Source organism: Cherax quadricarinatus, chromosome 26 (assembly GCF_038502225.1).
Source record: "Cherax quadricarinatus isolate ZL_2023a chromosome 26, ASM3850222v1, whole genome shotgun sequence".
NCBI lineage: Eukaryota > Metazoa > Arthropoda > Malacostraca > Decapoda > Parastacidae > Cherax > Cherax quadricarinatus.
This window is the reverse complement of record NC_091317.1, coordinates 11534325-11547215: the sequence shown is the minus strand read 5'-3', so window position 1 is coordinate 11547215 and position 12891 is coordinate 11534325.

Sequence of the window (12891 nt, the reverse complement as noted above, 5' to 3'; positions counted from 1 at the left end):
GCTGCTTGAGCTGCTGCCAGTGCTGCTGCTTGAGCAGTCCATGCTGCTTGAGCAGTCCATGCTGCTTGAGCAGTCCATGCTGCTTGAGCAGTGCACGCTGCTTGAGCAGTCCATGCTGCTTGAGCAGTCCATGCTGCTTGAGCAGTCCATGCTGCCTGAGCAGTCCATGCTGCTTGAGCAGTCCATGCTGCTTGAGCAGTGCACGCTGCTTGAGCAGTCCATGCTGCTTGAGCAGTCCATGCCGTTTGAGCAGTCCATGCTGTTTGAGCAGTCCATGCTGCTTGAGCAGTCCATGCTGCTTGAGCGGTCCATGCTGCTAGAGCGGTCCATGCTGCTTGAGCAGTCCATGCTGCTTGAGCAGTCCATGCTGTTTGAGCAGTCCATGCCGTTTGAGCAGTCCATGCTGTTTGAGCAGTCCATGCTGCTTGAGCAGTCCATGCTGCTTGAGCAGTCCATGCTGCTTGAGCAGTCCATGCTGCTTGAGCAGTCCATGCTGCTAGAGCGGTCTACGCAAGTCACAGGAAGGTGAATGAAAGCCGTCGTGACTCCTAGAATAACTCACCTTGTTCACTATTTGAACACCTTCCTCCGGTGAACAGCTGAACACGGGTGTGTGGGGGGGGGAGGTAGCGACCACCACACCTGGACATGGTCAATGCCGCCCATGTTCAAATGTTGAACATGGGAGCAATGGGTGGAGAGGGGGGGGGTGAGGGGTGAAGGGGGGAGCGTATGTTCAAAATTATTCATGTTGAACAGTTCAATTTCGTCCTTCACGTAATAAATGAACAAAAATATTTTCCGAACGTTGAAAAGGTCATTTATAATTTCCAGAAATTGTTTGAAAAAAAAAATTTAGAATAGGGATAGTGCGAAAATCCTCTGCCTTTTCTAGACTACCTTTGCCCCTTTCTGAGTCCTTGGAAATTACCCCTGATCCTTCTCACCTACCTCTGCCCCTTCTAAACCACGCCTGTCCCTTCTAAGCTACCTCTGCCCCTTCTAAACCACGCCTGTCCCTTCTAAGCTACCTCTGCCCCTTCTAAACCACGCCTGTCCCTTCTAAGCTACCTCTGCCCCTTCTAAACCACGCCTGTCCCTTCTAAGCTACCTCTGCCCCTTCTAAGCTACCTCTGTCCCTTCTAAGCTACCTCTGCCCCTTCTAAACCACGCCTGTCCCTTCTAAGCTACCTCTGCCCCTTCTAAGCTACCTCTGCCCCTTCTAAACCACGCCTGTCCCTTCTAAGCTACCTCTGCCCCTTCTAAACCACGCCTGTCCCTTCTAAGCTACCTCTGCCCCTTCTAAGCTACCTCTGTCCCTTCTAAGCTACCTCTGCCCCTTCTAAACCACGCCTGTCCCTTCTAAGCTACCTCTGCTCCTTCTAAGCTACCTCTGTCCCTTCTAAACTACGCCCGCCCCTTCTAAGCTACCTCTGCTCTTTCTAAGCTACCTCTGCCCCTTCTAAGTTTCCTCTGCCCCTTCTAAGCTATCTCTACCCCTTCTAAACTACCTCTGCCCTTTCTAGACTCTCTCTGCCCCTTCTAAACCACGCCTGCTCTTTCTAAGCTATCTTTGCCTCTTCTAAGCTACTTCTGCCTCTTCTAAATTACCTCTGCCCCTTCTAAACCACCCCTGCCCCTTCTAAACCACCTTTTTCCCTTCTAAACCACATCTGCCCATTTAAAACCACCTCTGCCTCTTTTGAATCCTTTTAAACCATCCCTGATCCTTTTAAACCACTTCTGCCCCTTCTGATTCTTAATAAACCGTCCCTGATCCTTCTAAACCACCTGTGCCCCTTCCAAAACCACGACTGTTGGTTTATAAACTATCACTTCTCTAAACTCCTTCTGCGTCGCGTATTGAACGTTAACTCTGGCTCTGGCCGTTGTGCAAGTCGTCATCGTTAGGTCGTAGTCGTGCAGATCATCGTGCAGATCGTGGTCGTGCAGATCATCGTGCAGGTCGTGGTCGTGCAGATCATCGTGCAGGACATCGTCGAGCAGGTCGTGGTCGTTCAGGTCGTGGTCGTGCAGATCATCGTGCAGGACGTCGTCGAGCAGGTCGTGGTCGTGCAGATCATCGTGCAGGTCGTGGTCGTGCAAATCATCGTGCTGGTCGTGGTCGTGCAGACCATCGTGCAGGACGTAGTCGAGCAGGTCGTGGTTGTGTAGGTCGTGGTCGTGCAGATCATCGTGCAGGACGTCGTCGAGCAGGTCGTGGTCGTGCAGATCATCGTGCAGGTCGTGGTCGTGCAAATCATCGTGCTGGTCGTGGTCGTGCAGACCATCGTGCAGGACGTAGTCGAGCAGGTCGTGGTCGTGCAGGTCGTGGTCGTGCAGATCATCGTGCAGGACGTCGTCGAGCAGGTCGTGGTCGTGCAGATCATCGTGCAGGTCGTGGTCGTGCAAATCATCGTGCAGGTCGTGGTCGTGCAGACCATCGTGCAGGACGTAGTCGAGCAGGTCGTGGTCGTGCAGGTCGTGGTCGTGCAGATCATTGTACAGGTCGTCGTCGAGCAGGTCGTGATCGTGCAGAACATCGTGCAGGTCGTGGTCGTGAAGATCATCGTGTAGGTTATCGGCGAGTAGGTCGTGGTCGTGCAGATCATTGTGCAGGTCGTCGTCGTGCAGATCATCGCGCAGGTCGTCGTCGAGCAGGTCGTGTTTGTGAAGATGATCGTGTAGGTCGTCGTCGAGCAGGTCGTGGTCATGCAGAACATCGTGCAGGTGGTCGTCGAGCAGGTCGTGGTCGTGCAGAACATCGTTCAGGTCGTGGTCGTGCAGGTCGTGGTCGTGCAGGTCGTGGTCGTGCAGGTCGTGGTCGTGCAGGTCGTGGTCGTGCAGAACATCGTTCAGGTCGTCGTCGAGCAGGTCGTGGTCGTGCAGGTCGTGATCGTGCAGATCATCGTGCAGGTCGTGGTCGTGCAAATCATCGTGCAGGTCGTGGTCGTGCAGACCATCGTGCAGGTCGTCGTCGAGCAGGTCGTGGTCGTGCAGAACATCGTGCAGGTCGTCGTCGAGCAGGTCGTGGTCGTGCAGATCATCGTGCAGGTCGTCGTCGAGCAGGTCGTGCAGATAATCGTACAGGTCGTCGTCGAGCAGGTCGTAGCCTTGCAGATCATCGTGCAGGTCGTCGTCGAGCAGGTCGTGGTCGTGCAGATAATCGTACAGGTCGTCGTCGAGCAGGTCGTAGCCTTGCAGATCATCGTCGTCGAGCAGGTCGTGGTCGTGAAGATCATCGTGCAGGTCGTCGACGAGCAGGTCGTGGTCGTGCAAATCATTGTGCAGATCGTCGTCGTGAGGATCATCGTGCAGGTCGTCGTCGAGCAGGTCGTGGTCGTGAAGATAATCGTGCAGGTCATCGTCGCGCAGGTCGTCAGAGCAAATCGTGGTCGTGCAGATACATCGTTCAGCAGGTCGTGTTGCAGATCATCGTGCAGGAGCGTGTGTCGTGCAGATAATCGTGCAAGTCGTCGTCGAGCAGGTCGTAGCGTTGCAGATCATTGTGCAGGTCGTCGTCGAGCAAGTCGTTGTCGTGCAGATCATCGTACAGGTCGTCGTCGAGCAGGTCGTAGTCGCGCAGAACATCGTGCAGGTCGTCGTCGAGCAGGTCGTGGTCGTGAAGATCATCGTGCAGGTCGTCGTAGTGCAGGTCGTCGTCGAGCGCTCTTCAACGGGTGGACGGAATTTCTCAGTCTTTCTCCAGTTTTATTTCCGACACTCAGTCCTTCAGAAATCTGCCAGCCAAACCTCCATAACAAAAGATAAAAAGACGAAAAACGAAACCCCCCCCTAGAAACCTTTCCCTTTGGTCTTCCCTTTCCTCTATCCTTCGTCCCTCCCCCTCCCCTCTCTCTCTTTTATCCAGCCACCTTATTTTATCCGTTTTTTACCAATTTTTCCCAGGCTGACCCCATACGTTATTTGACGGTAGTGGGAGGGGTTGGGAAGGTGGGAGGGGTGGGAGGGAATGGGAGAGTGGGAGATTTGAGAAGAGGTGTATCAACCCATCCCTGCGTCCCCCCCCCCTCTCTCTCTCTCTCTCTCATCAACAGCTAACTTATAACTTAGTTTCAAAGTTGTTCTGTGTCACTAAGTTTTCTCACGTTGGAAAAGTAGTAAGTTATGCAGTTGGTGAGCCTTCAGTCACATCACTTGCATGAGGTCCAGTCAAGAATAACAGGAAGCACAATACCGTGACTGGAACAATACACTAATAACTCGCACATAGAAGACTAAAACTCTTGACGATGTTTCGGTCCAATTTGGACCATTAACTAGTCACCCAGAAGTGGGAAGCATTGATGATCATATATTCGCCAGAAAGGAGGTTCTGACACGGGTCTTTGCCAGATGGTAACCAGTAACTGGCTCCCGAAGGAGTGTAGGAGTTTGTACAAATAGCGGTGTACCGTTGACAGCCCTATGACAAGGGCACAGTGTGTCTTCAGGTCTGGTGGATTACTGTTTACAGCCTTATGGCGGGGGCAGCGCTATGACAAGAGAACGGTGAGTCGCCTTCACCCTTGGTGAAGCACTTAGTTATGTCCTATAGCTGAAGTACAACATGACTTCGGTTCAAGTGGTGTCTTTGGCCCGGTGTCTGCAATGGTGTGCGGAAGTCAGGGTCAAATCTCTATTATCCAAGGGCCGGTTTTCTCGTTGGTACGAATTTCTCAGCTCTCAAAATCTCTGCTACATTTGAGCACAGAGATAGAATCCACGTTGAACGAGAGCAAAGGGAGCTAATATATGTACGACAGAGGGGGAGAAAGTGGGGCCGGGAGTAGTGGAAAGAGACGAGAAAGTAGTATAAATGTAGTAGTAGTTGTAGAGGTAGCACTAGAGGTAGAAGGTTGTAGTGTTAGTGAAAAAAGGGTCAGAGACTGGAGTGTTAGTAAAACAATAGTAGTAGCAATAGTGGAGTGTTAATAGTAGTAGCAATAGTGGAGTGTTAATAGTAGTAGCAATAGTGGAGTGTTAATAGTAGTAGCAATAGTGGAGTGTTAATAGTAGTAGCAATAGTGGAGTGTTAATAGTAGTAGCAATAGTGGAGTGTTAATAGTAGTAGCAATAGTGGAGTGTTAATAGTAGTAGCAATAGTGGAGTGTTAATAGTAGTAGCAATAGTGGAGTGTTAATAGTAGTAGCAATAGTGGAGTGTTAATAGTAGTAGCAATAGTGGAGTGTTAATAGTAGTAGCAATAGTGGAGTGTTAATAGTAGTAGCAATAGTGGAGTGTTAATAGTAGTAGCAATAGTGGAGTGTTAATAGTAGTAGCAATAGTGGAGTGTTAATAGTAGTAGCAATAGTGGAGTGTTAATAGTAGTAGCAATAGTGGAGTGTTAATAGTAGTAGCAATAGTGGAGTGTTAATAGTAGTAGCAATAGTGGAGTGTTAATAGTAGTAGCAATAGTGGAGTGTTAATAGTAGTAGCAATAGTGGAGGGTCAATAAGGCTGCACTTCTCCTCTACGCTAACATCATAAATACTTGAATACCTAAAATTTGGATCATATCAAATTTTCGGAGTATATACGCTGAGAGACGGAATTTTTCGATAGCATATTTCTCATAATATAAATACCTCGCGTTATTTATATTATGAGAAATGCACACATTTTCTTGTGCATATATACTAAAACAAGTATTTTTCAGGATGCAGTGCGATATAAACCGACCCATCACGTCTCTACTCCTGTGTATACTATGTCCACACACAATCATTTTAATTTCACAACAAATAAAACTTATAAATCAATCTGAAATTCACTTTTTCAGTTTAATTTGTGGCCTCACCTCTTGCTTGTTATTTCTGAGCAACATTGTTCACACCTTGATATCTTCGAAGAGACTAACCACTTATCAGTGCTGAGGGACTGATTACCTGAAGATTCCCTCAATATTTCTGTATTCAGTGCTATAATCGTCTGCATTCGACAGATGAAGCCTGCAGTGCAGGCGAAGCGTTTCGACAGTAAAGATACCCAAGTGCTACAGATGCGTCTTACTCACCAGACTGTTGGTATTATATTTCATTTATATGCCAGAGTGAAAATCTAATTTAATTGTAACTTGTCTTGGAAATTGTAATGAAACATCGGTCTAAAATGATGACGAAGTTGATTGTTTTTGAGTGATTCTTAGTGTATTATCACGTGTAAGATGGAACAGGTAATCTTCTTGTTCAGGTATCAGGTTCAACCCTACGATAGATTCCGGCATCTCAACGGAAGGATCTCTTACCCAGGTTTTCTCCATCAAAGCTTTAAATTTCTCTTCTGGGAGATAGTAATCAATGTCGTCATACCAAGCAGAGACATGTGGCTGTATAGCACCTATCTTCTACAAGGTTTCTTTAGTGATGAAGACTGAGACCTTTATGCAGCAAATGGGAATCTTTAAGAATCGTTTCACCACACACTGGCTTCATCAGTCCAATACAAAACAGAAAGGGGTAAGGAGAAGAGGATATATATGTATATATATATATATATATATATATATATATATATATATATATATATATATATATATATATATATATATATATATATATATATATATATATATATATATATATAGTCTTGCCGAATATGTAAAACTGGTCAGTTAGCAAGAACTCATTTAAAATTAAGTCCTCTCTAACATTTTCTCTTACACGTTTAAAGATATAGTTTTTCATTAATGTTAATGTAAAAAATTATAATTTTGCACCAAAAGAATCTTAGAAGACTTACCTAACCTTATTATAACAAGAACAATTTATTTTAGCCTAATCCACTAAATATATTTTAGATTTGTTTACAATAATTTAATACTAAACAAACACAGTGAAATATATTTTTTTCCTACATATATATATATATATATATATATATATATATATATATATATATATATATATATATATATATATATATATATATATATATATATATATATATATATATATACATAATTAAGTACTTTCCAAAATTTTCTCTTATACGTTTAAAAATATATTTTTTTCATTAGTGTTAATGTAAAAAATTATAATATTGCACCAAAAGAATATTAGAAAACTTACATAAGAACTCTATTACCAAACCAGTACTTTCCTATATCCCTCCTGAATCTGAATTTTTCCAACTTAAAACCATTGCTGCGAGTCCTGTCTAGGCTAGATATTTTCAGCACACTATTTACATCCCCTTTATTTATTCCTGTCTTCCACTTATACACCTCAATCATATCCCCCCTAATTCTACGTCTTTCTAGAGAGTGCAGTTTCAGGGCCCTTAGTCTATCCTCATAGGGAAGGTTTCTGATACATGGGATCATCTTTGTCATCCTCCTTTGTACATTTTCCAGAGAATTTATATCCATTCTGTAATACGGTGACCAAAACTGTGCAGCATAATCTAAATGAGGCCTAACCAAGGATGTATAGAGTTGAAGAACAACCTGACCATATTATGACAAGCGCAATTTATTTTAGCCTAACCCAACTAAATATATTTTAGACACGTTTACAATAATTTAATAATAAAAAACGCAATGGAATATTTTTTTTTTTTCATTAGGTTCAGTATGGTTTTTGCGAAATTATTGCATACACAAATTCTCGCTTGTCCTATATGGCAAGATGAGGGTTGCTATTTAAGCCAAGATCGCAAGTTTTACTTATTCGACACGACATACACACACACACACACACACACACACACACACACACACACACACACACACACACACACACACACACACACACACACACACACACACACACACACACACACACACACACACACACACACACACACACACACACACACACACACATATATATATATATATATATATATATATATATATATATATATATATATATATATATATATATATATATATAAATGTATGTATGTATGTATGTATGTCGTGCCGAATATGTACCTGGCCCTTCCACCATGACAACAGCAGTAGCTTAATCCAGTGCTCTATACACACGCTCTCCGATTCTGTATAGGCGCCAGTCTTATCATTTATACTTATGCTAATCCTCCTTTAAGCTAATCCTCCTCGTGGATTCTAATGCTGATGAATACAAGATGAGATACGTTGATCTTCAAGGAAGTGTGGGATTGGATCCTAGAAGGGGGTTATCCTTGTGTTAGTACAGTGTAATCGCGCTATCTGATGCGTCCGGTGGTTATCCTTATCCAAACACACCACCACAAGCACAACTGCTATTATTACCAATGCCTCAAACACTACTTACGGCCACAACCACCATCATAACCACCACTGCTATCACTACCAACAATGCCAACCGTAAACAGCCATACTATCAACCACCACCACCTCCACCATCACCCCTATAATCACCACCAGTCATCCTCCCTGCTCATTACCCTACCTTAAACTGAACTACAGTCTTGTAATACCATCCCCTCACCTCAACCTCAACCACTTCTCAACCCCCTCCTCCCCAAAGCAACCATTCCAACAACACTCTCTAAACTGATAACTCTTCCCTCCTCCATCACCCCTACCACCACCACTTCCCCACAATCCCTCACCACCACCCCTACCACCACTGCCACTGCCCGTCCACCACCAGACCCACACTAAGTCTTCAACACTAAGATAAGCAATCAGCTAACAACATCATTCAGGACATTGTTGTGATACCTGGTTTTCGTTCAGAGTTTAGTTGCACAGTAGCTGACTGCTGCACTCTTCATATGTACAGTCGTTCACTATGTTCTGAAATCGGGCAGCAGGGGCGATGACACCTCAAACCTGCAACAGAACACAGATTTTATTAGAAACAACAGGCACTAACACCTGTTACAGCAGGTACTAACAGCTATCACAGCAGGTACTGACCTGTTACAACAGAGCCTTGTTCACCCGGTGACCATTACTACTATTACTTTCATCACTACAAAAACCACCATAATTCCATAACTACTATCCCCACTATTACTACCATCACTACTATCCCACTATTACTACCACAACTACTATCCCGACTATTAATACCACCACTACCATCCCCACTATTACTACCATCACTACTATCCCCACTATTACTACCACCACTACCATCCCCACTATTACTACCATCACTACTATTCCCACTATTACTACCATCACTACTGTCCCACTATTACTACCACAACTACTATCCCGACTATTACTACCACCACTACCATCCCCACTATTACTACCATCACTACTATCCCCACTATTACTACGATCACTACTATTCCCACTATTACTACAATCACTACTATCCCCACTATTACTACCATCACTACTATCCCAACTATTACTACCATCACTACTATACCCACTATTACTACCACCACTACCATCCCCACTATTACTACCATCACTACTATTCCCACTATTACTACCATCACTACTATCCCCACTATTACTACCATCACTACTATCCCAACTATTACTACCATCACTACTATTCACACTATTACTACCATCACTACTATTCCCACTATTACTACCATCACTACTATCCCCACTATTACTACCATCACTACTATCCCCACTATTACTACCATCACTACTATCCCCACTATTACTACCATCACTACTATCCCCACTATTACTACCATCACTACTATCCCCACTATAACTACCATCACTACTATCCCCACTATTACTACCATCACTACTATCCCCACTATTACTACCATCACTACTATCCCCACTATAACTACCATCACTACTATTCCCACTATTACTACCATCACTACTATCCCCACTATAACTACCATCACTACTATCCCCACTATTACTACCACCACTACCATCCCCACTATTACTACCATCACTACTATTCCCACTATTACTACAATCACTACTATCCCCACTATTACTACCATCACTACCATCCCAACTATTACTACCATCACTACTATTCCCACTATTACTACCATCACTACTATCCCCACTATTACTACCATCACTACTATCCCCACTATTACTACCATCACTACTATCCCCACTATTACTACCATCACTACTATCCCCACTATTACTATCATCACTACTATTCCCACTATTACTACCATCACTACTATCCCCACTATTACTACCATCACTACTATCCCCACTGTTACTGCCATCACTACTATCCCCACTATTACTACCATCACTATTATCCCTACTATAACTACCATCACTACTATCCCCACTATTACTACCATCACTACTATCCAACTATTACTACCACAACTACTATCCCATTATTATTACCACCACTACCATCCCCACTATTACTACCATCACTACTATCCCCACTATTACTACCATCACTACTATCCCAACTATTACTACCATCACTACTATTCCCACTATTACCACCATCACTACCATCCCCACTATTACTACCACAACTACTATTCCCACTATTACTACCATCACTACTATCCCCACTATTACTACCATCACTACTATCCCCACTATTACTACCATCACTACTATCCCCACTATAACTACCATCACTACCATCCCCACTATTACTACCATCACTACTGTCCCACTATTACTACCACAACTACTATCCCCACTATTACTACCATCACTACTATCCCCACTATTACTACCATCACTACTATCCCCACTATTACTACCACCACTACCATCCCCACTATTACTACCATCACTACTATCCCCACTATTACTACCACCACTACCATCCCCACTATTACTACCATCACTACTATTCCCACTATTACTACAATCACCACTATCCCCACTATTACTACCATCACTACTATCCCCACTATTACTACCATCACTACTATTCCCACTATTACTACAATCACTACTATCCCCACTATTACTACCATCACTACTATCCCAACTATTACTACCATCACTACTATTCACACTATTACTACCATCACTACTATTCCCACTATTACTACCATCACTACTATCCCCACTATTACTACCATCACTACTATCCCCACTATTACTACCATCACTACTATCCCCACTATTACTACCATCACTACTATCCCCACTATTACTACCATCACTACTATTCCCACTATTACTACCATCACTACTATCCCTACTATTACTACCATCACTACCATTCCCACTATTACTACCACCACTACTATCCCCACTATTACTACCATCACTACTATCCCCACTATTACTACCATCACTACTATCCCCACTATAACTACCATCACTACTATCCCCACTATTACTACCATCACTACTATCCCCACTATTACTACCATCACTACTATCCCCACTATAACTACCATCACTACTATTCCCACTATTACTACCATCACTACTATCCCCACTATAACTACCATCACTACTCTCCCCACTATTACTACCACCACTACCATCCCCACTATTACTACCATCACTACTATTCCCACTATTACTACAATCACTACTATCCCCACTATTACTACCATCACTACCATCCCAACTATTACTACCATCACTACTATTCCCACTATTACCACCATCACTACTATCCCCACTATTACTACCATCACTACTATCCCCACTATTACTACCATCACTACTATCCCCACTATTACTACCATCACTACTATCCCCACTATTACTATCATCACTACTATTCCCACTATTACTACCATCACTACTATCCCCACTATTACTACCATCACTACTATCCCCACTGTTACTGCCATCACTACTATCCCCACTATTACTACCATCACTATTATCCAACTATTACTACCACAATTACTATCCCATTATTACTACCACCACTACCATCCCCACTATTACTACCATCACTACTATCCCCACTATTACTACCATCACTACTATCCCAACTATTACTACCATCACTACTATTCCCACTATTACCACCATCACTACCATCCCCACTATTACTACCACAACTACTATTCCCACTATTACTACGATCACTACTATCCCCACTATTACTACCATCACTACTATCCCCACTATTACTACCATCACTACTATCCCCACTATAACTACCATCACTACCATCCCCACTATTACTACCATCACTACTGTCCCACTATTACTACCACAACTACTATCCCCACTATTACTACCATCACTACTATCCCCACTATTACTACCATCACTACTATCCCCACTATTACTACCATCACTACTATCCCCACTATTACTACCATCACTACTATCCCCACTATTACTACCATCACTACTATCCCCACTATAACTACCATCACTACTATCCCCACTATTACTATCATCACTACTATTCCCACTATTACTACCACCACTACTATCCCCACCATTACTATCATCACTACTATTCCCACTATTACTACCATCACTACTATCCCCACTATAACTACCATCACTACTATCCCCACTATAACTACCATCACTACTATTCCCACTATTACTACCATCACTACTATCCCCACTATAACTACCATCACTACTATCCCCACTATTACTATCATCACTACTATTCCCACTATTACTACCATCACTACTATCCCCACTATTACTACCATCACTACTATCCCCACTATTACTACCACCAACCTCACTATTACAATATCAACAACATTTATATACTAAAATAATAATAGCTAAATGAACGCAGAATATATACAAGTAACGAAAAGAGAAGAAATTCACTGAAAAGAAAATAGTTTGGTGTATCTGTGTAAGAGAGTTTAAGAGTGTTGTAATACCCAGTGTCAGCCAGTGAGCCAGACCCTACTGGACTGCCAACAACAACCTGCTTGTTTGATAGTTATCTGTGTGTGTGTGTGTGTGTGTGTGTGTGTGTGTGTGTGCTCACTTAATTCACCTAACTGTGGTTGCAGGGGTCGAATCATATATCCTGGCCTCACCAGGAACGACCA